This window comes from Sturnira hondurensis, unplaced genomic scaffold (genome assembly GCF_014824575.4).
Source record: "Sturnira hondurensis isolate 20B ecotype Veracruz unplaced genomic scaffold, ASM1482457v3 Scaffold0000648, whole genome shotgun sequence".
Lineage (NCBI taxonomy): Eukaryota > Metazoa > Chordata > Mammalia > Chiroptera > Phyllostomidae > Sturnira > Sturnira hondurensis.
In genome coordinates, this window is record NW_028073279.1 from 12,608,923 (window position 1) to 12,635,346 (window position 26,424).

Sequence of the window (26,424 nt, forward strand, 5' to 3'; positions counted from 1 at the left end):
TTTAGATGTTGGAACGCTTAAAGTTGTTCCAGAGGTTCCTAAGCCTCTGTTCATTTTTTGAATTTTTGTTTTTTCATTCTATTCTGATTCAATGTTTATTTCTTCCTTCTGCTCCAAATCATTGATCTGAGTCCCAGTTTCCTTCCCTTCACTGTTGGTTCCCATTATATATTTCTTTACTTCATTTTTCATAGCCTTCACTTCTCCCTCTATTGTGCTACCATACTCAACCATTTCTGTGAGCATCCTGATTACCAGTGTTTTGAACTCAGCATCTGATAGGTTGCCTATCTCTTAATCACTTAGTTCTAATTTTGAAGCTCTGATTTGTTCTTTCATTTGGGCCATTTTTTTTTTTTTGGTCTAGGTGTGCCTGTTACATTCTAAGTGATAAAGCCTTAGATATTCACCAAAGCTGGGCAACCCACATCACTGTGTTGTGGTGCTGTATGTGGGCTCAAAAGGGAACAATGTCACTTGCTTGGCTCTCGGCTGGCTTTCAGTCACTTCCCCTAATTCTCACAAACAAATTGGGCCCTTCTGGTGCTGATTTTCTGGTAGGTGGGCTTGTGTAAGTTCTAGGACCCTCTGGATCTCTCTAACAACTCTCCTGTAAGGCTGGCAGTTTCTTCTGCCACTGAAGTTCCCAAAGATTTTTACAGCTAGAGGTTTGAGGCTTTAATTCCTCACACTGGAACCCTGGGTTGCATGGTCTGTCTGGCTCTTCAATTGCTCCTCCTGGTTTATCCATATGCAAATGTGGGACTTCCCAGTCTGCCAGCTGCCACCTCACCTACTCAGTCCTCCAACCCCTGCCTTGCCACCGGTCCTTTCCACCCTGGCTGCTAGTCTCCACCCTTCCTACCAGTCCGAATGAATGTTTCTTCTTTAACTCCTTGGTTGTCAGACTTCTATACAGTTCAATTTTCTGGAAGTTCTGATTGTTTCTTGTTTTTAAATTTGTTGTTGTCCTTCTTTTGGTTGTGAAAGGAGGAAAAGTGTATATACTACACCTCTATCTTGGCCGGAAGTCCTCTGTATCCTGACTTATTAGATAAAGTAAAAAAGCAGACCAATGTGTGTATAAACCCAGCTTGGCATACCCTCCAAAGCTCACTAATTCTTGACATGCATGAAGAAATTGTGCATAAAGTTAATACTAGCTCACAGACTTAGGAACCTGATCAAAGGACTGTAAAGACATATTCTGTTCTTGGAAAGTAGGACTGAGCATACCAATAGTAAGTATGACTTAGAGTTCTTGTGAAAAGGGTGGTGAACATTTTATTTATTTTACCAAAAGATAAAACTAGGCATTCTGTTAGTCACTTGGCACAAAGAAGAAATATTACAAATATAATCTCTGACCCCCCTCAGGAAGTCCCCCTCTCCAAATCTTCCAGGCCCGCTTACTACATATGCCATTTGTCCTGGTTATCACACTGATGATCCACTTCTATTTGCCATTCATTGCCACTGACTCTGTTCAGTTTATTGTTTGTTCACTGCCATCTTGGTGCTTAGAACTGTGCAAGATGCTATGAAGGGATATCATGACAGTATGAAATGATAGTTTCCATCTTCACTGCCCTTCCCTGAAGTGAGAGAAGAAAGATGCATGTACACAGTAAAGAGGTAAAAATATGAGAGTATGTAGTTAAGGGGCAACCTGACCCTGGAATGGAGAAAAAACGGCTGGCCGTAGGCTTTTCATGGTAGGCAGGGTCAGTGAAAGTTGCAGTGAAGGGAAGACTTCATGCATAAAGTCCTTTAACGAAAACTTTTAACATTATTGCTATAAAATCCAGTTCTCTAACATGGCTGAGGGCAGGGGTGTCAAGGTCATTTTCACCGAGGGCTGCATCAGCCTTGTGGTTGCAGACACTGGCGCCTCTGCTTGCACGTGGCATCAGGAGAAAGATGGGACAACACTCTCTTCACCAGCACATTTGGGGTCAGTGCTAGTGGCTACATTTTCATCCTCATGCTCAGTCCAGTACTGAACTCCTTTTTAAAAAATACCTCCTGTCATATTGTCTCTACTTGGCTTTGTGCAGTTCAACATTTCTATCAATTATTTGCATGAGAAATGGATGTTTCATTTAATAAAATCTACAGATGACAGAAAGCTGGGAGGAATGGCTAATACCGCAGATGATAGAATCAAGACTTAAAGTAGTCTTGACAAGCTGGAACATTGGTCCAAAACCACAAGATGAAATCCCACAGGGATATATGCGAAGTTCCATATTTAGATTTAAAAAAAAAATCAATGGCACAAGTGTACAAGCCTAGCTTTATATTGGTAGTCTGGAAAAAATATTTAGTTGATCATTAAAGGAAGTTACAGGCAGCAGTAAGGAGCTGTACCTCCACCAAAATCCAAGGACTTAAATTATAAAATCAACACATAATGGATGGGAATAGATATATGCAGAAACACCTGCAAGAGGAGAAACTTGAAAAGCAAGTGGAAATTGATTATGGTACAATCCATGTTATTTTATGTGAAAAGAAAGTGTCGGTGAGAAGGGGGCCTGGTTGGCCAGCATGAAACAGAGCTAGTGCCTACTGACTGGTGTGGAATCGGAAGACAAGAGCCTCTGGTGATGGTGTAGTCAGTGAGTAAGTACATGGCCCTGGGGTCAGCCAGCTGCTTGGGCTTTAAAACAAGTTTGCAAAGTGCTAATGATATCATTTGGGGCAAGTTACTAATGCTTTGGCAATCTCATCTATAAAATGGGGAGAATCATGATCCCTGCTTATGGAGTAATGGGTATTACACGAGATGAGGAAGATAGAGCTTGGCTCTTTGTCAGGGTTCAATACATGCTAGTTATTACTCTTGTTCTCTTCATTGTAGTTGATACAATGGCTTTTTTTAGTGTCTATATCAGTCTTTTGTGAGATTCCACAGATGATTCTTTCCACAAAAGTCTGCTTTGTTTTTGGTCAGCTGAGAAAAAAGAATAAAATTTCTGAATGTTTGACACTGGAACTATAGTCATAGTTAAGAAATATTTATATGATGTCACTATGGACCATAGTGGAATATTTCATTAACTAGTGAAAACTTAATACTCTAAAAATGGCATGGATAGAATGAAATACATTCAGGTTGCTGTGGCCTAAGAATTGCTAAAGAGCTGGAAAGGTTCAAGGGAGCCTGGAGAGGTAGGTGTCTCTCACCGTGAAGATGTGCCATGTGGAGGAGGGCACAGAACTGGCTAAGCTCCATGAAGGAAAGGCCTCTGTTTTGAATCTATGGCACAGGAAGCTTCTGTCCCTCAGTGCTCATATTGCAGGTCGCTGCCGGGAAGGCCAGGGAAGAACAGATCTTTCAGTCTGTATTTCTATAAGTTTAGGCATAGGCAATGAACTTCACCAGTCATTATATCTTTTGAATCCTCATGAAAACCTTGCAAAATCAACGGCATTTGGAAATAAGTCTCTGGCCTCTAAGTCCAGTGCTTTTAAAAAGTGTCCTGAGGGCACCTGTATCAGAGTCACCCACCTGAGGTGTTTATGAACACACTGTAGAAATGATCCCTGAGCCCTGGCTGGTGTGGCTCAGTGAATTGAGCACTGGACTGTGAAGCAAAGGGTCACTGGTTCAATTCCCAGTCACGGCACATACCTGGGTTGCAGGCCAGTTCCCTGGTACAGAGCATGTGAGAGGCAACTACTCATTGAAGTTTCTCTCCCTCTCTTTCTCCCTCCCTCTCCCTCTCTAAAAAATAAGGTAACTGGGCCACATTCTTAGAGATTCTGATCCAGTAGGACTAGAGTGGGCACAGGAAACAGTACTGGTTCAGTTCAAAGCTTCTGCTCTTCGACTAAACTTTCTACTGTAATACCAATTTTAGGATACTATTGTTTCAATAGTATAAATGTTGTGGTATTTATAATTCCTACTATGTACCAAATCTGTTTCAGAGGCTGGTGGATACAGTGGTGAATAAGTCTATATGGGTCCCTTCTAACTGAACATATATCTAGTAGAAGTACACATTGGTTAAATAAGCAAGCCAATAAAAATCAAGAACCACATCAGACAGCAAGGAGGGCTCTGTCAGGACTGAAACAGGGTGCTATTCCTCAGAGTGACCGAGTGGCTCTCCTGGACTGGGCCACCTCTCTGTGGCGATGTTAAGCTGAGAGCTGAATGATGAGACCACCACCATGCAGAAGGTCCCAGCACTTACAGGAGATATGCCTGCTGTGTTTGAGGAATAGAAACAAGCACAGCGTGGTTGGAGCGTCCTAACGGAGGGGAAAGCCGGGAACCATCAGGTCAGAGAGGTTGACAGTGCCCAGATCATGCGTAGCTTTGAGTCTGAGTGGGATGGGACGCCATTAGAAGGTTTAGATGAGGGAAAATACAACCTAATTTACATTTTGTAGAGGTCCCTCCTGTTGCGGCACAGATTCTGTAGGTGTGTGGCCCCCAGTGATTAAACAGACCATCTCTGCTACCAGAGAGAACTTGCTTGTTACAGGTTTCTCTGTGAACACCAGGCAGCCTTTTGTAGTTTACCAAGCATTTTCACATACCTTACTTCACTTAATCTTTTAAAGCATCTTGAGAGATTCATTTTGCTATAATCCTCATGTTACTGATGGAGAAACTGAGGCTCCTAAAAGATGAGATTCTTTTCTTAGGCCATGTGTCTTCTCAGGGTAGACATTTGAAAATGGGAGATTTGACATAAAAATCTGCATTTTTGCCTTAACAAAAATGAGGATGTGTCCCCACAGAACCCACATTCTTCATGGAGACAGTGGGCGGGAGCTGCTGAGGGGCAGCCCCTTAGCCGGAGAGCAACCCACCCCTCTTCCTAGCACACCACAGCTGCTTCAGTCTTTTTGTTATCTGCTGACCCCTGGACACATCTGAATTTCAAACTCCTGCTCTCAGGTGTCCTCAGCCCACTCTGCCGGTACCTCTTCAATAGAGTTCTTCTTTTTCCCCATAAAACCTGTTCCCAAAGAGAGAGAGGGTGCCTGGTGCAGCTCAGTTACCCCATCGGGGGATTGTGAGCTTGTTCCCCACCCCCGCCCTGGGAGCTTAACTCAGTGCCACCTGAGTAACAGAGAGGTTTCTTTGGTGTATGTGCTTCCCTTAGAAATTCGTGTGAAAATTGCCGTCACTCTATAACATGGCTACTTGAAATACTGATTCTCCAGGAAAAAAATTCCACGTTTATTCTCTGCATCCACATTATTTTGTACTCTAAATGGCTGGAAGACACCTATAATTATATGTAAAATTGTGTGTATATGTGTGTTTTTCTAGGGAGAAGGTTCATAACGTTCAGACTTTCAGAGGGATCCATGATCCCTGTTATTTCTGGTGTAGGAATTAGAAGTCAGCTGAGCAGAGTCAGATCCTGACTCTGCCACACATTACCCAGAAGTTTCCCAAATCTCTGAATCCAGGCTTCCTTATCTAAAAAAGTAAATTATTATTACTGGATTGTGGAGTATTGATTAAAGGAGATAATATGTGTGAAGTGCTTAGTTCAGTTCCTGGCGCAGTCACTAAGTGACAGGAATTCCTACTGTCCTTGCCGATGTTGGAATGGCCTTCTCCCGTTAAGTCTAATTGCCTGTTGCCTGCTTTGGACTGAATTGGGTCCCTGCCAAATTCACCTGTTGAAACCCAGGCGCCCCTCACCCCCATTGTGACTGTATTTGCAGATAGAGTTTTTAGGAGGTAATTAAAATTAAATGAGGTCACAAGCATGGGGTCTTCATCTGATAGCACTGGTGACCTTATAAGAAGAAGAGAGAACCGTCCCTCGCTTCATGCCCAGGCACCAAGGAAAGGCCACGTGAGCCCACAGAGAGAAAGTGGCCATCTTTAAGCCGGGAAGAGAGATCTTACCAGAACCCAACCTTGGTGATCTCAGACTTCCTGCCTCCAGAACTTTGAGAAAAGAAATTTCTGTTGTGTAAGCCACCTAGTCGATGGCATTTTGTTAAGGCAGCCTGAGCTAAGCCAATGCCAACCCCCTTTTTCTCTGATGCAGTTCCTTTTAGAGCAGAAATGACAGGAGCAGACTCTACTTCATCCCTGGGGGCACTGTTGAGGTCAGCTTGAAATTAGTCTTGCTGCTGTGTGGTGTGGGACTCATTGCACCTGAAGTGTTCTGGTGTTTTAAATACTGGTAGGCTGACCTATGCACACAGCAGGGTTTTCAGCTGTCTTTTGTACCCGGTGCTCCACTTTGCCTGTTGACTAGAACATTGTCCTTGGCATCTGCTTTCTTGGGAAGTAGTGTGATTTAATGACTAAAGATGAGGACTTTAGAGTCACCCTACCTGATTCTGAATCCTAGTTCATCTGACCGCTGTGTGACCCTGAGTAAATTACTTAACCCATCTGTGGGTTAAGTGGTATTAATAGTGCCTAGGTAACAGGGCCACTATCAGGATTAAAAAATATAATACATGGAAAATGCTTGAAACAGTGCTTGGCACATGTCAAGCCTTATAAAGACTAGGTGTTTTCTTACGATTACTTGACTGGGACTCTCACCCAATTCGATTGACACCCTCCCTTCATGGTCTTGGACTTAATCCCTGGTGGAGCAGCTACTTGCTGGGGTCCTCCTCCCAATGGATGTATCAGGTGCTTGGTATTGACTATCACCTTGCTTGGAACCTCCAGCCACTGTAACCCACTCCCTAGATTTGAACCCTTTGAACATATTACATTGTATTACTCTTCCTTATAGTGCAATGCCCTACCTAACCCACATGATAGGATGAAGACATAAAATTAATGTTGATAACCTGAGGCCTTTCTCTGTTTCTAAATGATAATAAAAGGCGGTGGGGACTATTTATTGTATCTTCACACGAGGGCTTATCCATCAAGAGAGTTTATGTATCATTCGGATTAGGGGTAAGAGAAGAAATAGAATTCAGTGGTTCCCGAATGTGGCGGTCAAGGATCAAAATCACTGGAGGAATTTCTTACTAACCTAGATCTCTAGATTCCACAACCAGAGCTTCTATTTCAGTAGGCCTGGGATGGGGTCTGGGAAACCATATTTTTAATAAACTCCTTAGGTAATTCCATTGCAGCTGTTTAACTGACTCGTGTTAAGAATTATTTAACCAGATGTTCTTTCAAAGAAGGTCTCTTTTAGCCTGGGGCATGTAAGATTCCAGAATGACTATAAGGACTGGGGAAGGTAAGGAATGCCTTAAGAGCAAGTTTGTACTTTTTAAAAGTATCTCCCAGATCAACACTTGGGTGGCAAAATCACAACCGGATATGCTTATGTTAATTTTTGCCTACGTTTCCACCTACACTGGATGTTAGATACCTCTAGTGGATAGCAACCACAGGATTAGTACTGACTATATCAGAACATGTAGTTGCATAGTAAGTTATCACTGCTCAATTGTCCAAAGGCTTTCAGCTTGGCACCCTGGGAGAGGGTTCTGGAATAGTGGTCCCGTGTAATTTACTATAAATTACCTGCTGGGCAAAATGGATAGCTGACGCCTATGGCAACCTTTAACTATCTGTAGTGGCTAAGATTTTTCCATGTTCTAATAGAATTTCAGAGTAGCTAGAACCAGAAGCATGTTCGGGGAGAAGAATTAAATCTTAGAAGTGACCGCCTAGGAGATACAATGCCACCTTCATGTATTCAGCGAAGACAGGCTGGGATTTGTTGAGAACGCTAGCTGGTGTCAGGGAGGCACCGCAAGGCACTGCACATGAAAAGGCATCTCCCCTTTGACGAGTGTTTAATTTGGCCTTGTAAAGTGTATGAAGTGCAGGCATTTAATTTGTTTGACAGAAGCAAGCCCAAAGCACCTCCTGTAATCCTGTGCCACAGGGTTTCCCGGATCTTACCACACGTTAGGCACAGTCTGGGAGTCTGCATTAAATAAGCCTTGAATGAAAACACCAGTTTGACACGAGTCTGTTTTCATTGAAAGACACAAACCTGTCTCCTCTGAGCCAGGTGGAGGGACGTAAAGGAGGGCATCGCCCACCATCCTGTCTTAAGGAACACTTTGCTCCTTCCTGTAAGGGTACGGAGGTGCTTTGGCAGGTGGGAATCTATCCGTGGGTCCTAGAATGTCTGGTGTTGCTGGCCTCCTGTCGCATTCTCTCTCCTCCGGCAATGCTGGCTATCTGCCACAATGTCAATTATCTCTAGCCGAGACAGTCATGATCTAGGAGACCACTTTTTTATATTACATTTTAACAAACCAGAATTAGGAAACTTTACAAAATTCATACACTTTGACATCCCATGCATTAATATCCAGCTGCTCATAAATCAACCATATCCATCAAGCTTTTCTGCTTCATACATAGTAAGTGACCGCATTTGAACAATATATTAAACATTCCCCTATTTGAATATCCTGCCTCTCCCTGTCATCTATCTGCTTAAGCTTGGCCATTTGTCCGTGAGGAGAACGTAGCTCTCTACTCCTCTAGAAGTGCGAGAGACGACAACGTAGGCCGGGTCTAACGGGAAACACACACGTGGCTCCTTTTCTCTGGGGATTGTACGCTCTGAATTTCCATCCCCTAGAAACAGGCCCTGTCTTCCCTTTCCACCTCATCACCTGCTGTTTTCCTACTTGTTCTGCCCTCTATGCTCCGGGATCTTCTTGAGTTCCTTCAAAATGTATTATGCACTCCTGCCCCAAAAGACATTTGAGAGAGGGATCTCTTTACTGAGGAATCATTCCCCCGCCCCCCGTTGCTGGTCCCTTAACCCCAAGTTCGTTCCCCTAGTTCCTTTGTTCATTCATTCATTCAGCAAGTACTAACTGCGTGTCTCTATGTGCCAAACAATTGCGTGAGTGAAACTGATTGAAAAAACCCTCATAGAACTTACAGTCTAGTTGGGAGCAGTACTCAGACCAAAAATAAACATAACAAGTCAGTAAATTATATGATAGAAGATGACAATTTACATGGAATAATAGAAGGGAGTTTATATGAAAAGTGCTTGCAATTTAATTAGACTGGGAGAGAAGTCCCTACTGATAACAGTGAAATTTAATTCTCAATTATCCTTTGAATTTAACTCAAATTAACTTCTTTAGGGACATATTCCAGATGAGATCCATCAGTGAGTCTTTGAATGTCTGACTAGGTCATCCTCTATTATATCCACTTGTAATTCCCAATACATTTCACTCATAGCTCTTAGCACCATATATAATTAGATACTCATGTGATTATTCTAGAATGCCATGTTCACAATATTGTGAGCTCCTTGAAGGCTAAGGTTAAGATCTTTTTTGATTACTTCTCTATCTCCAAAGTTAGTTCAAGACAAGTGCTCAATACAAATTTTTTGAATGAATGAATGAAAGAACCTGTACAATATGGATAAAAGTACACTCAGGCTACATTAATACACTCAATTGAGATAGCAAATAGTGAGTGATATGAATGATAATAAGTGCTTTTTATAGCTTGCAAAATTCTATAAACATGCAGCCTCATTATTTCTGTGGAGAAAAGACTCTCTTGTATCATCATGGTTCTGTGATCATGGGTATTGTATGACCTAGAGTCATCCCCCTTATGAAGTCAGTGTGGATTCGTGGACAAGAACATGGCGCTGAACCCACACTGCCTGGTTGGATTCCTAGCTCTGCCTGTGACCTTGTCATGCCCCTGCTGTCTCGGCAGTAAAACAAGACAACAGTGGCACCCACCTCACAGAGCCATTGTAGCATTAAAAGAGTTAATATCGCTAAGGTGCTTAGAAGAAGGCCTGGCATATGGTAAGGACTCAGGAAATGTTATCATGATTATGGTCAATGTTATTTGTCATATTTCCAACTGTGACTAATGAACTAACTAGAAGCACCATGCTAAATATATTTTATGGATTGCAGAAAAATTAAAAAAATAACTTCATATTGTTGATTAACAAACATTATTTAGGGCTACTGAATGGTATAATAGTCCTAGGTACTAAGGAGAATCATTCTGAATGTTCAAAGTTATTGTTTGATGATGGTAACTAGGTATCGCCCCAAGTTCTGTGTGTGCATGTGATTATGACAAAAATAAAAAGAAGTCCCAAGTGCTTCCTTCACATGCACACATATTTTAGATTTTCTTTATTTTCTCTCCTGGATATCTTTGCTAGCCTTAGTTGATGATTTTCACCAGTTGTTCACTTGCCAAATATACTTTTCAGCATGTCACAGTTCAAGTCTTCAAATTATGTTCCACTTCAAAAGACCTGGTTTTATTTCCAAATCTTTTTTTCCTTGTTTGGGGTTTTTGATTAACAAATACTTATTGAGCACCACTGTGTAAGTGGCAGGATCCCAGAATGGCTTTTCCAATGCCCTTGGTGTTCCAGATGTTAGAGGAATTGGAAATCTATGAGCCTAAAGTTAAAGCAGAATTAAAATTATGTGTGAACATGAACTGAGTGCTCAGAGGGCAACATGCTGTTCACTACTGGCAGCAGCAGAATTGGGGGATTTATTTTCTACTTATTGGCTTAAAATGTGAAATCTAGATGTGAGGAGGCGTACCCTACTTGTCCTTAGGGAATCCTCATGCCAAAGCTACTTATTTTAATTCATCTGACATTCTTATTTGCTTGGTGAATGCTCAAGACACTCACCATTGTTCCAGTCAGTGCCTTTGATAGCACTTCATGGTCTATAAAATAAAATTTAGCATTCAAATCTTTCCACAGTATGGATTCTGCTTACTTTTCCAGCCCTATTTCCCTTTGCTCCTCTGCTACCTCTCAGTGGTTCAGCTGTAACCAACTTTTTGCTCTTGGCCCACCACCGATGCATTAAATTAAAAGAATATTTTTTTCTGAAGTTTTCTGGGAGGCACTTATTTTTATTCCCATTTTATAGATGAAAATACTGAGGCTCAGAGTCATCAAATGACTTGTTCAAATTCATGGGTGAATATATGGTTGAGTTGTTATATGAACTTCAAAGCCACAGTGGAAAGGGTTCTTTCCATGACACCATGATACTTCCCTCCTCAAAATGCCTCAGCACTCTCTCATTCTGCACCCGTCTCCTTTGTAATGGCAGACGAATGTCCCCCCAAAGATGTCCACATCACAACCCTTGGAAACTGTGGACATGTTACCTTACAGGGCACATGGGAATTAAGGTTGCAGATGGAATTAAGGTTGCTAATGCCTAACTTTATGACAGAGAGATGACCCTGGATTACCAGGTTGATCCAATGTAATAATGAGAGTCCTTAAAAGTGGAAGGGAGGCTGAGGAGGAGAGTCAGAGAAGGAGATGTGAAGATGGAAGAATGGCTAAAAACAAGCAACACTGCTGACTTCAGAGATGGAGAAAGGGACCAGGAACCAAGAACTCTAGGTAGCCTCTAGACACCAAGCAAGGCAGAGGGGTACATTCTCTTCTAGAGACTCCAGGAAGGGACACAGCTTCACAGACCCTTTGATTTTTAGCCCAGTGAGATCTACAGAGCAGTAAGATAACACATTTATGTTATTTTAACTCACCAAAGTTTGGGCAATTTGTTATAGCAGCAATAGGAAACTGCATAGTCATTTTCTGCATAATTCAGTTGCCTTGCATGTCATTGCCAGGGCTGAGACTCATTTTTTCCATGAACACCCCACCCTAAAATCAAAGCCTGCTGAACTTGATTAATTGTGTTATCCCAGACACAGTTGACAGAAACTGTCTAAATCAAGCCTCTCATCTCTGAGAGGTCGAATAACTTCTCCAGGGTCATACAAGCAGCGGTGATAGGGTGAAAATCTCAAATTCATAACTTACCTTCCATTTCTAATAGCTTACATGAAAAACTTATTTAAAAGCATCAGCATGTTTTAGGGATCAGTGCTCTGAGATTTAGTTGTTAATCACCCATATTAAAATTTCTGGATCTAGTAAACAGACTGGATATTTGGAAATCACATTATGTAAGTCTATGAAAAAAACCTGTGACTGTTGGAATTAACCTATCTACCACGAGCTTGTTCACTCATTCATTCAACCAGTAGTAAACGACAGGTGGTGAGCTAATCCCTGAGAATTAAAAATAAGCAAAACACAGTTTGTGTCCATCAGAAACTCACGGATTAGCAAACTGGGAAAATGGTCAGGGGTAAGGAACAGATATAATAAATGGAAATTGTAATGCTTTATGCTAAGTGATAGGATAAATTAAGAAGCCAAGTCACAAGGGGCTGCAGAAAAGTCTGAGGCTTCTGGAGGAGGCAATGCCTCGGCTGGGTTTTGAAGCAGGAGTAGGAGTTAACTTACAGAGAAACAGAGAGAACATCTTAGACTGGAGAAACAGTAGAATTGGACTGGTCAAGTCAGTTAAAGAAACCATAGAGATGTCCTATTCTCTACAAAGTCCCAAAGTCAGCTCCAAGAGTTGTTTGGTAATTCATGAAGTTCCAGAGTGGTTCAGCTTCATTGGTGAGTGAGAGTCCACCCTCATTCCAATTGTCAGTGTATAGCACGGAGGAGTGGAAGGAATGACTAGGTACAGCTATGGATTTTGACTCTTTCCTCCCAGCTGGCCAAGTTTAAGTGTCCCTTTGTGTCTTAGTTTTCCTGTCTTATTTCTCCTTTGCAGGGTTGATGTGAGGACCAGAGGCAACGTGTGTGAAGACATTCATCAGAGCGTACTACAGAATGGGCAGCTGCTATTATCAGCTTTAAGTAAGGAGCTCAGGTACTGTCTCCCTCTGGCTTCATCTTTTTTTTTTAAGCAAACATGGTATTGTTCGTTATTCTTTTCAGTCTGCAGAGAGTTCTAATCTCAGTCCAGGTGCTTCTTTTAAAAATTAAAAAAAACATTTTATTTTTAGGCAGGAAAGGAAGGAGAAAGAGGAGAGAAACACTGATATGTGAGAGAGGCATCAATCATTTGCCTCTTGCATGTCCCCTAGCTCGGGACCTAGCCTGCAGCTCAGGCATGTGCCCTGGACTGGGAATCAAACTGGTGATCTTTCAGTTCCCAGTCCAGTGCTCAGTCCACTGAGCCATACCAGTGGGCAGGGGCTTCTTATTGATGGTTCACAATAAGTAGGGGAGGAGGTACTAGAGAGGCCTGGCTTCAGTTAGAAGCACAAAGTCTGCCATCGTGTAGTCATTTTCCACACAGCTGCTAGGTCCATCTTTCTGAAGTGTACAGTTTACCATGCCTAAAACTCTCAGGAGGACTTCTCTTCCTTGTCCCTGACTCCCTCTCTAGTGTGACCCACTGCTCCTTCACCTCTGACACTCAGCATTTTAGCTACTCCTTACTTCTTCTTGTGATATATCTGCTCTACTGGTTACATTGCCTGGGAGGCCCTTTATCTTATTTGCCTAGAGCACTCCTATCCCTTTTATAACCCAGCTCAGAGGTCACTCTGTCAAGCCTTCCCTAACCTGTGCCCCTTGAGTCAGCCCTATCCTCTCCTTGGCTCCCATGGTGTCTCATATAGATCTCTTAGTTTTTTTGCACATTATGCTAAATTAACTATATATTCATCTACCTCCCCCATCAGGCTGGAGGAGAGCAATTTTGTGTTTTATTTATCTCTGTATTTTTAGCGCACCATAGGGACTCCAAAAATGTTTGTTGAATGACTGACTAACCGAATGAATCAAAGACAGGTCTTCAGAATTTTCTAGTAGCTAACTCTTGTAAAAAGGTGGTTTGGAACCCTATAAATAATTACAGTATCACGTTCTGTAATGGATTGGTGCTAGGCAGGGAATGGCAGTCTGTCCAAAAGGTAATGAATTAAAACCTCGCGTTGGCATATCCCCTCTCAGGAACACGAGCAGTCTTTCAAGTGACTTGAAAACTGGGCTTCAGCAGAAGTGTAAGAAAATATATGCAATTAGCCTCCATCAATAAAGTTTCCCTGGACTAATGTCTACATTTAAAGGATTTAATTAAATTATGAAAAAGGCCTTTCTGACTTAACTGTCAGTCTGGTTTATCACATAAACTCTGCATGGGGTTTTCCTTCAAGATTTCCAGACCTTCCCCCAACACAAGGATACACAGACATGTCAGCACACTGTTTAATGGCAGGAAGTCTGCTAGGTGAGTTTGAGAAAGCTAGGAAGCCAAGGCAGTTTGTCCAGGCAGGCTGACAGAAGTAGAAAGCCTGTACAATGCATTTCCCTCCTCATTCATTCATTTAGAAATTATTTATTCAGCACACACTATATGTCAGGGACAGCACTAGGTGCTGGCTATGCACTGGAGTGGGAAAGACAGACCTCAAGAGTAAATATATATCATTGTAAACTATGTATATTATGTTTATGCTCACCCCAATGCCCTATCTTTATTTTGTTTATATCAATTCAACATCTGTGCCATTAACAATAGATAAGGAATAATTTAAAAAGTGTGTTGAGTCTGCTGGGTCAGACATTGTGCTAGGTCCTAGGCACACAAAAATGCCTTCAAGGATCTTGTAGCTTGAGTGGGAGAAACGACATATGGAAACTCAAAGCGATAATGTACTATGAGAAGTGGAGTGATAGACGTAAGCACAGTGACTCCCAGGGAACATGGAGCAGCAGGGCCTCCTTCCTCCCCTCCCTAAAGGCCGTGCACTAAATACACTCACCAACAATGTTTTGTGAGGATAGTCAGCTTTGAATGGAACTTTGAGCCTCTGCCTCCCTCCTGTCCTGCATGAGAACAGGAAGGGGGTGGGGGTGGGGGGCCTGCAGGCAGGGCCATCCTTCCTTGGCAGACTCAAGAGAAATACAAACTTCTGTAGCCATGAGCTTCTGGACAGAGCAGGGAGCTGCCCAGAGGCAGTGGTCCTGAATCCTGCCTGCAGGGCCTGATCTCTGCAGGGGAGGTCAGAGCCCATCTGGACCCAGCCCATCACACATTACATCATTGCCTCAAGGTGCCCCAGACCGAAGGGACTGATGTCAAAGGCAGCAGCAGAACCAATAATGACCAAGGGGTACTTGGTTAAAATTTTATATTTGGAATACATTTAATTTTATGAATCTTATTTAAAATATTCTAAATACTCCTCAATAAAGAGCCACCACCAAATGAAGTAAGTACTGAAATACCAAGAGTCTCATTTGCCTGAGGGCTCTCGTCAATAGCCGGAACGCACAACTAGCAGTCACAGGATGAATTTAGATCTCAGATACAAGCCCATTTAAAAATTTCAGAATAAAAATGCTTTTGTAAATGGGGCCGTCTTCCTCTGGTCATCGTTCTGAGCACCCCCTGTTGGCCGCTGCTGCCATATACCATTACCTGCTGGTCCCAGAGGGCAGCCTCCCATCTAGACTGAACCCCACTGTTTGCAGACAAGGAAGCTGGGACCCGAAGGGAATGTAACTAGAATGCTGCAGAGTGAGGACCACAATCTTGGGATCTGCTACTTCACCAGGCTCTTCCTATGACGGGCTGCGTCTCAGAGAGGTGCTTTGTGAATACAGTGTGCCCCAGGTGGCAGGCAGTAGCCATCCTGAGTTGCCCTCTGCAAGGGATAAAGTCCCCTGTAGTACCAATAAATGCAGTCAGTGGGGTCAAGCAGGCAGATCTGTGGAGACTAATGTTGAGGTGTCTGCAATCTACATAGCTCCTTTGACTTTCTCTAGAGATAAGTGATGGGATGGGCATATACTCTGTCTCCCTTTATGGTACCCAAGCAGGTGAGAGATAGCCGGGTGTCCATGGAACCAACAGAACTCAGGGCAGGGTTTGCCTGGGGAGAACACATCACTGTGAGAAAACCCTCTGGAGCCAGGGCCACAATAGAATGCCTGTTTGCAAACTCCGATGTGGGTGGGGAAGATTATGCATTAGGGCTTATCTCTCCTGCTCAGCTGGGTTTCTATTATGCCAGGGCTCTGCGACAGAGGCTGGCAAAGGTGCTGACCTATTCGCTTGGCAGGTTTGATCCGCATGTGTTCATCTTCACTGGAGGAGCATGGCTGGGGATGGGGGAGGGAGGTGAATCTGATCAGAATCCAGGTAGGAAAAAGACATCAAAACCACAAACTTAACACAAACTTACAGAAACATAAAATAACTGGCTGTTCATAACTATCTAAGTAAATCAGGCCTGCAATTTAGGAGGAATATGCTTAAGAAAGTATGACTTCTATAATGTAGTCATTATATATTTTTAATATATATAAATAAATGATACATATATCTTTGTTTCATAGGACCTTGTGTTGTGCTTAACGCATGGTGGGTACATGGTGAAGAATTCTTAAATAAATTTATAGAATGCTAATTACAGAGTGTAAAATTATTACACTGTGCTAATACGAAAAAAAATACGGTGTACTCTTCACCCACAAAAAGCTTAAAATTTAATGGAGAAAAATGTAAATAAGGAGGTCTATAGGCAGAAAAGAAGAGAGAGCATCTTTTGTTGAGTGAAAGAGCGTGAGCTGCAGTGTGGAGACAGACCATTTCTCCTGACATTGCCCTTTCCGCACGGACACCTCTTTGACTCACTCATGAAGGAACAGCAGCGGCCTTGCCCCTTGAGGTTCTGATTTCCCAGCAGAACTGTGTTGGGTCAGGTCGCAGGTGACGTGTCTTATACTCCTGGCTCAGGCTGATTTGCTGTGTTTCCTACAGGTAGTCACTCAGCCACTTGACCTACTCCTGGCAATTACACTCACTTTGAGAAAAGTTTTTCAGATGTCTTTTGGAGCTCATTTTTGAAAGATGGTCCACCTGGTGCTTGCTCCCTGGCTCTGGATGGAGGCCAGAGGATGACAGCAGCATGAACTCGCTGTGGATAGCAAGTCCTCTGTTATGACTGGGAGCGTTTGCAATGCTATAAATAACTCTATCAATATTGTGATAATGGCACTTTAAAGAGGTCTATTTTACAAGTGCTGAATGTAAGAGAGACCGCAGCTGCGCTCATTAATTCTGAAGTATGCCTCCCTCTATGTAGGACTTGCAGGTGTAACAATAAACGTGTTGACTCAATGAAAGTCGAGATAATGTTTAGATTAAGAAAAAGGTTAGGGTAACATTGTTAGTTTTTCCATTGTGTGGGCATAATGAAAACAAATTATAATAGCTTAATTGGAAATGCAGGAACAGAGGGCAAAACATAACTTTGTTATAGATTTCAGAAGCTCCCTAATAGCTCCTCCCCCCTCAAGAGCGAGTATCATAATTGACAGCAGTAGATCTTTTGATAATTAATTGCAGTAAATTATCACTTGGCACAAAAAAGGCATAATTGTAATTAATTTGCAACCTTCCCAGCATAACACTGAATTAGAAATAGCACTGCCGTCATTTTTCCAAAGGAGGAAATGGAGGAGAGAATCAGTGTACCCTTTTCCTTCAAGGCGCATTTGAGGCAAGCTCTGGCTGTAATTCTTCTGGTGTGACCTTGACATCTCTGTGACTCTCTTGGGTTAAGGGTGTTTAATTTAGACTGTGGCTGTTGGCTCTGGGCTATGATAGTTACCAAGAGGTGGCCCCTGCTGGGCTCAGCCACTGCCTCCCATCATTTCAGCCTCCAGTTAGTCACTTACCCTCAGCCTCCTCCTGTATCTTTTTTTTTCTGTATCTGTCTCATTCCCTGGGTTGCTGGAAGAACTAACATAAGATAATAGGCGTTGTTTCAACAGAAAATATTACATTGTTATTTGAATGAATTAAGAAAGAGTTACCCTCAAAATGTTTCTCCATTTCCAGGATAATGCAGATTGCAATTAAGAATCTTTGCCATGGTCCAATTTTATAGTGATTGCCATGGGTCAAGGTTCACGCTAATTGCTCAATAATTAATTAGAAACAGAAATGGGGAATAGAAACTATTTTCACTGGATTCTAGGGAACTGTTTATGTTTCATCAGAGTGCCCAAGAGAACAAATCATTAAGCGATAAAAGATTACATCTGGGTTAGAATTAAAGTCAAGTGGCTTGATTAAACCAAGTGGTGGCCCAGAGGTGACTGCCTTGGTGTGCTGCACTGTGGACCAAAGGCGTCAAGGGGACATGGAAACTTCTCTTGCTACACATGTCCACTTGAGAGGATGAAGAGGGCAGGAAATTGTTCTGCTTAGTCGCTGCCATAAAAAAAAAGATAAAGATCACGATCCTATTTCAGGTAGACTCGGATGACAAAGATAAGCTTTATGAAACTATTTTAGACCTTCTCTGAAGGTCTTCATAGCCCCATTGTTACAAACGCCGAAATAAAGTGGGTTTACAGCCAGAGCCCTTCGCCACTACTGCCCTGCCAGTGACCTCAGGTTTGACCCATATGTAACACCTTCTCCGGGGGTTAACAAATCATTCAATCTTCATGCAAGTTTCCTTTCTCAAGAAGCAGAGCCTTAAGTAACCCCTGCCACCCTGCACCCGGCCAGTAACTTTTTCCAGTTGGGTTGAATTAGTCATGATAGTTTTACTGTGTGAGCTAATATTCACAAGTGTCGGAGTTCAAACCACCCAACATATTTCACAGGAGACTTCCAACGGAGCTCAAGCCTTAGCCCTAGTTGCCAGAGGTCCTGGTGTTTATTTTACTGAACTCCCCGTGTGAAGACCTAAAGCACCTAAGATGAACATCTACACATCGCCAGCAAGTGCTGTGTTTTGCGCTCACAAACCCGATGTGTTGGAATCTTCCCTGGGAACAGAATTTCAGTTTTCGGATCTCAAACAGGAACATGATTTCCATGGAACAAATGGAGGAAAGACATTTCTGACAGGGTTTTATTGGAAAAAGAAAGTAGACCTAATCCATATATCCTCCCAGCAATAGAACTAAGATTCTCGAATGGATGCTTCAGGGGAGTAGGTTGTGTCTAAAGGAAGAATCATTTTATCATTGACAGTTGCCCGAGAGACAAAAAAAATGCCCATTGCAGGAGTTGGGAGCAGATGATTAGATCAGCAGGTGGGGATGGTAAAAGGGGTTTAAGGTTGGGATTTGGGAGGGGGAAGAGAAGTCTTTGGACTACGTGCTTTTAAAGGCCTCTTTTAGTTTACACCCTTTTTGTGGTTGTTTGGCTGCATGCCATGTGGAGTAACTTAAAGAGAAAGACAACACCTGAAGCCCAGAAATCCATTCCCTGCTCTAGACATTGGGTGGTGCCATTTCTCAGTGGGTGGACGATGGGCCTTCTGAATTAGTTCCCAGTACTTTGGGCTGAGTCATTGGTAAGTTAATGGTTAAACAGAAGGTCATTCCTTTATTGTTTTAGTCATTTGTTTGTGCAACAGATGCTTCTGCAGCATCGCAATGTGCCAGGCTATCCATGTGTTCTGATGCTCTGGAATTATTCAGGCATAATCCCGGCCCTGGGGCTGTTCTTGATCAGGCTGGTCATTGTGCCTCCACATGGTGGTATTTTTATTTCAATTCTGACTACTGTCCAAAGGAAGAAAAAACATATTGGCTAATGAGAAAAGAATAAGTAAAACTTTCTGAATCTACGAAAGGTTTAGTTTGGTCATAAAAGCTCAGACTGGATTGTGCTTGCCTCCTCCCTAACTTCGTCTCCTGACTCCCCATTATTTTCTTCCAGTGACAACAACCTTCTTACTTCCACTTCTGTACATACTCTGTGCTTTTCCCTGTTGTAAGGTCTCCACTCATGCTGTGCTTCTGGCCTTTCCACCACCCCAAACACCTTTGCTCTCAAACATAACTGCCTCAAGCAAGTCTTCCCTGCTCCACCAATCCAAAGCCCTGCTGCCCACTGCTGAATGTTCTCTGGACTTCTTGTAGTTTTCCTTTATTATTGTTATTTTTGATCCTCACCTGAGGATTTGTTGATTGATTTTCGAGAGAGAGGAAGGGAGAGAGAGAGAAACATCTATGTGAGAGAGATACATCAATTGGTTGCCTACCGGGGTTCAAACCTGCAACCTAAGTATGTACCCTGACTGAGAAGTAAACTTGCAACATTTTTGGTATATGGGATGATGCTCCAACCAACTGAGACACCTGACCAGGGCTTTAGTTTTCTTTTATAGTGCTTAAAAATACTTTCAAAATATTTGAGTTTATTAAAAAATTGAAATCTGATTCCATTTTCTGTAGAATTCCCAAAACATTAGTTGAATCACAGTTTGAGATGTGGTAGGGTTTGGGCTAAAATCCATAGCAACTCTTGGAAGATATAAAATTTGAAAAGAATAATACAGTAATAATAATATCTTAAATTATACACATGTTATGGTTTGCATGTATTTTAAAACACATCTCTTTCCCCCTCAAACCTAAGTGACTTGTGTGGTAGCCATTCGCTTCTCTTCCATTTCACAGGAGAGTTGGCAGAAGGTTCAGAGTTGGCAAGTGGCAGAACTGGCCCGAAAAACCAGGCCCGATTCTGGTTGAAGATTCATTCTGCCCCTGCTGGCAATGTCCTCCTCCAGTGTGCTTTACATCTAAGTCAAAGTATACACAGTCGGGCACTTATATGGGTACTGTTTTTTCCCCATTTATTGTCCTCTTTATCCTCCATTTTCATCAGAAGTCCCCAGTCTCCAGTCTCCTGAGTGCAACCAGGCTGGGCTGGGGGAAAGGAGGAGAACTGAGGGTAGCCCTCTGACGGTCTATTTTGGAGTAAGCGCATTCCCGTAGTCTGTTGGAACTGCAAGGGGAGTATGTTGCCCTGTGGGTTTTTTTGAGCTGTGCTCTGTGGAGTTTTAAAGTTAGTCCTGCTGCACTGCACACTGCCAGGGGCCACCTCCCACGTGACATCCTATGGGAATGGTGCCTCCGCAACACTGTGTGTCTGCGGGACATGTAGGGACTGCTGTGGTCACCTTCACTGTATTCTGACCCACTCCACTTTGATCTCTTTTGTGTATTGAGCTTCTGATAAGATTTTACTTAAAGAAAGGGTTCTGTTCCATACAAAGAAAGCACTTACAACTTCAATATTTAATAATGCACCAGCTGAGGCTTGGATAGCTGACTGACCTATTCATGGTCATACAACCAGAGGCGTGCAGAGTTGGGGCTTGAATGCAAACCTCTGGATCCACCGCTAACACTCTGGCCTCTACCCTGGGCTGTCTGTCTAGACATGTGGCAAGTGGGGTGCTATAGTGGGAAGTTAAACTGGGTTGCTTCTCGGCAACTGTGTGGGTTGCACCCATACAGTGCATTCTAAGTTAGAAAATAGACGACTAAAGGTTGGGATGCTCCAACCTATCTACCTTCTGGGACCCTACTTGCCTTGGCGAGACAGGTTCAAATCTTTGATCTTCCCTAAAAGTCTCCCCCTCTCCTTATCCCAGCCACCTGTTAACCCTTCTCCACCTCTACCCTGATGCCTTCTCTCAGAATAGCCTTTCTTTCTCAATTTTGAGAACAATGGAAATGAACACCAACACCCAATTTCAACACCAATTTTGGGTCTGAACCTAATTTAGACTTTGCACTTGGCAGGGACCTATGTCCATCTCTGGAACTTTTCAACACTTCAAATAATCTTTTTTTAAAGAATGAGAATGTTTGTTATTGCACTTGTTCTTGACCAGCAGCAATAGCAAAAAGGCCAAATAATCTGAGAGCCTTTTTTATGGTTAGATTTGGAGTGAGGCAGCCATTTTCCCTAGACCTCGTGACTTAACATGTGTGGTTCTGGTAGAGCTTGTGGAAAGGGGACGGAAGAAGACTTTCTGGTGGTATCCAAACCCAGGCAAGCACGAACACCCCAAACAGCAAGAAAGTACTCTCAATGTGTCTAGAGTTCGGTCAGGGTCAGCAAATGTTACCAGCTAGAAGGAATGACCGTTCCTCTCTCTTAACTCACCAGGTCCTCTGACGGTGCTGACAACATCTGCGTTTCTATAGTGTTAGATGCTCTGGCTAGAGGCTGTAGTAATCAGACATTAGCTGCTGTCTCTGTGCCCGTTAAAATGGAAACCAGGCAGGATCAAATGCCTGTTTCATGGAGTGTGCAAGTGCTAAGCCCTCCTTGAGACCATGGAGTCTTGCCTGGAGTTTTCTGCTCTTGTGGTCACCTCTGGCTTTGAACTCTAGTTTTAATTCAGTCACCTAGCTTTAGAGATATTCTCACTACCCTGCACATGTGTCTGGTTGCCCCACCACACTAACCGAGATAGGAACTCAGCTCTTTCTCCTGATTTCTGCTAGGGAAGCCACCCCACAGCCAGCCATTTGTGTATGGCGAAGGTTTTCCTAAAAGTCAAGGAGTGGGAGGGATTTTGACTGCAGCAAGACAGATACTTAAAATTTCATGGTAGGGATTTTACTTTTAAAGCCCCTTCAATCAGTTTGACAGATTGGGTCCCAGTCTTCTGCCAGGGTGCAGAGTCCCCATTCCCCCATCTGTCTCTGTCCCCTCTCCTGTCCACTCTGTCATCCCTAGCAAACAAAACTCAACACACCTGTTCCATTCATTCAGGAAAGTGGAGTTCTCTTAAACCTTACCCCCCAAATTCAGGCCTAAACTCATTAAGGTGCTTAGCAGAAAAAAAGTACTTTCATGTAATAAGACGCTTCTCTCCTTAGAAATAAAAGCATAAAAGCAAGCAAAAGTTGCCCTTGGCTCCATATGGAGTCGTTGTGAGGCAGGTGATGTCACAGAAGGCCCCTTGTGTGTGTTGACTGGCACAGGGTACCCTGTTCCCAGGAAGAAGGCTGTGCTTTTGGGCAGAAGAGGAGGGGCAAAGGGGTATGCGGTCTCTCTAGGACCTTTGCAGGCCAGTGGCTTCCCTTTTGCTGACATTGCATTCTGGGCTGCTGTTACCATTGGCTCTTTAAAAAGGGGACTGCAGAAAAACGTGCCCTGCTTAGAAATGACAAGCTCACCAAGCTTGGCTGGAGACTGAGGATGGCTGCTGAGCAGAAGGCACACCCTGAGGATGTCCCTACCTGGAGCCTGTGGCCTGAGGCAACAGTGATTATTGTCATGGACAGGAATGAGTGTGCTATCGTGTTGGGCTGCCTCTTAACAGCTCCCCCCCGCCCAGGAGATGGGAACCTGAAAGATGGTGAATACGTATATGTTAAAATGGCAAAGCCAAGTGCAAGCAGCAAGTAGAGCTAGTGAAATCTACACAGGTCTAATCCTGCAGTACCTCATAATTGCTGAGTGACCTTGGGTAAGTCATTGCTTACCCTATGGCCTCAGTTCTCTCACTATGAAATGAGGGGTCTTTGTTCTCAAAGCATGTTCCTCAGGGGATCTGTGAGGCTTTGCATGAGGTTGGAGAGGTGAGGGGAGAGAGAGTCCCCCAACAGAGCAGCTTTGGTTTTCCCTGTTTCATCGCTAGTGGTGAAAGATTTTTTTTTTTTGCACAAAGGATTTGGCCATAAGAGAAGTCTGGAAACCACCACTCTGAAGGATGACTGCCCGTGGCCTCTCAGAGGGCTGATGCCACAGGATTCGCGATGGAGGCGTGAAAGAGGAATGTGTGCTGGGAAAGACGCGAGCATGAGAAAAAGAAATTCCTGCACAAATAAATCCCTGGCCGATCTCTCTTAATCTCTGAAAGTGTAAAGATTTAAAATCTACTTTTTAAAAAAAAACTGCAGTCCTCAGCAAATAAAGACTACTTTAAATTTCAGGTTTGTTACCCCCACAAATCATCCAAACAGTACATTCTAAATAAAAACCTAATAACTCTGGGTATGAAGTGTCCCTTCCAGGGGCCATGTGTAAGGCATTAACCTGCACTGGGAGAAAACAACACTAGTGATTTCCAAATTACACTCATTTTAGAAAATAACTTAAATAAATGAATTTGGCCCAATGTAGCCTGCTTATTTTCTTATTTCCTCTGCATTGAAATGCAGGGGTCATATTTTTCTGTCAGCAAGTATTGGAAACAGAATCACTTAAAGTCGTACTTAAAGAACATTTTAGAATCTTTCACAAAATTAGTTTAGTTACATTTTAGAAGTCTTTGCTTTTTACAGTGCTTAGCAGAGTTGGAGACGGGCTGGGAAAGAGAGTGTGGAACAGAAAGGGACCCAAAGTGTGGGTCCAAGGGCTTCCAACTCAGGGACCTTAGTAGTGACCTAAGCTCCTTCCCCGACTCCTGTCAAATGCTTCTGTCCCTGCTTGCCACATTTCCACCAGGTGCTCATCGTGCTCTAGCGGACCCACTCTAGTCACTGGGAAAAGCCTGGCACATAGTTAGTGCTCAACATCTATGAATTAATGCAAATATTCTACCCTCTGTTTTTCACCCATTGGTCCTGGTCAGCCAGTGGGAAAACAATCTTCAAGGCTGACTCAAAAGGGGCCTTTCTAGAGAGAGGGTTGAGGCGTGCTGACTGGAGTGGGGTGAGAAGCCAGGGACACACTTTCCCCCTCTGCCTTGGATGGCACTGAGTGGCAGAGCCAACTCATTGTATCAGCTCAGGTTGGAAAAGCAGAAGTGAGCCAAAGCATCCAAGACTGAGTAAGGGAGGGAGGGGAACAATTGAGGACATGAGCTGTAACAGGGAAGCTGGAAGCCCTAGGTCCCATCCTAGCGGGGGATCCTCCTAAAGGACTGATGGTTAACAGTGATTCAGGGTGTCTGAGCTCCCATTTCCTCGATTACAGAATGAGAGTAGCAATACTGTGTAGGATGGTAGTGAGAATTTATTCCAGGATTATTTATCGAGTACCTACTGTTTTGCCCAGAACTGTGCTATATCCTCGCCTTCAAGGAGGGAAGAAGAAACACAATGAAAGAGACCACAGTAACTAGTGTGGAAAGTGCTGCAGGGTCACTACAAGGTGCTATAGGACTGCAGAGGAAGAACCTCATTTAGGCAGGTGTTGGGGGGAGGGTCAGAACTAACTTCCTAGAGGACAGAAAGATGGAGTGAGGGCTGTGATCTATGCTGGGAGTAGAGGGAGCCAACATGGTAGGAAGAGCTGAGATCAAGAAAACCCTCAGGTACTATGCTAAGAACCTGGATATCATTCTGGGTGATGGGAAATCATGGAAAGGTTTGGTGCAGTGTTCAAGTTTGCTAATGGATTGGAAAGCAATGGGCACACAGCCGATTCTTCATCAATGCTCATTTAAAAATGTTGAGCTGATATATGACATTTCTGTCTCAGCATGAGTTCGCTCTGGGAGCCAACCTGCTAAGGAAAAGGATGCAACTTAAAGTGAATGTGTGAGGCTTCCCCTTCATCTCGGAGTGAGTGGTTCAGTACAGAGGATGGCAGTGTCCTCCGACTAAAGCTGCCCTATCAGATCTTGGCTCTTCTTAGCAGCCAAGAGACTGAGCAAGACAGGGAGAACTGTTACCTACAAACTCGGGATGTTGCATTGCCCCTCTGTGAGAAACAGTGGAGTACAGAGGCAAACAGCGCAGCTTCTGGAACTGAACTGTCGAGGTTCAGACACTGGCTCTGCCACTGAGAAGCCCTGGTGACTTCGGACAAGTCTTTAACTTCCGGCAGCCCCAGTTTCCTTATCTGTAAATTTAGAAAAGATAATAATACCAAAAGTGGGAGGTGGCTGTGAACTTAATACTGTAAAGTATTTTGAACAGAGCTTGGTATATGGCAAGTGTCTGATAAATATTCACAATTATGTCTGAAAAAAAAATAAAAATTTTGAGCTGAGATCATTTTTTTTTCCAGGAGAATCCCTGCACTTCTTTGTTTTATGCATATGAAAAAATTCATACTAAGAGAAATTTAATGCTCTAAAAAGAGGACTGGATCAGGAGTTGGGAGTGAGCCCAGTCTCCCCTGGTGACCGTCTGATTTTGGGAAATTCATTCACTATCATGATCTCTAAACTGGGATTAACAGAACCCACCCTATCTACTCAGGGTACTGTAAAGGGTAACTTGCTGTATCAGTATCAGGTATTGATGTATTTTGTGTGTGTGTGTGGCTCCTCATAGGATTCTGGTATTCTCAGATCATAAGACAGGAAAGGAGTAAGCAGGCAAGGTTGCGAGAGTTTGGGAAGAGAGTAAATGCATTTCTTCTTCTACTTTCTTAACCTGCACCTTCCAAGTGAGTGAAATGTGTGCTGTGTGCATCTGGAGATGGCTGAGCAGAGTGGCTGAGGACGGAAATAACCCTGCTGATTTATGAGCAGGAGGCAGATTTGCTTTAATATCGCAACACAAGAAAGTCAGGTCTCTTAAATAATATGGCTCGCAGATTTATGGCTGTGCTGCGTGCTCGCCTCGGTGCTGTCTCTGACCATAGACGGTGCTTTACTCTGGAAAGGCTGAAGTCAGCAACTTCCTAGACGCTGGGAAATAGATCCAGTGGCAGCGGCCAGTCCACTGGGTCAGCTGTTTTCTGCAGGGGCCTCCCTCCCTCCCACCCCTTTGCCGTCAGGACTCAGGGGGCCTTCCCAGGAGGCTTGGGGGTCGTTTGAATCTTACGAAGCCAGAAGAAGTATAGCAGAGAGAAAGGATTGGCACTTACAGGGCATTATTTGGGAGGTACCAGGAAGCT

At 43.4% G+C, this 26,424-nt stretch overlaps 1 long non-coding RNA gene across 1 annotated transcript; it reads left to right on the forward strand.

The window, feature by feature from the left end:
* Positions 1 to 2,513: 2,513 nt before the first annotated feature.
* Positions 2,514 to 23,740, forward strand: LOC118985326 (uncharacterized). Its single transcript, XR_005066098.1, has 3 exons — positions 2,514 to 2,625; positions 12,613 to 12,711; positions 23,300 to 23,740. It is a non-coding gene; the product is annotated as an uncharacterized LOC118985326 (long non-coding RNA).
* The last annotated feature ends 2,684 nt before the right edge of the window (positions 23,741 to 26,424 follow it).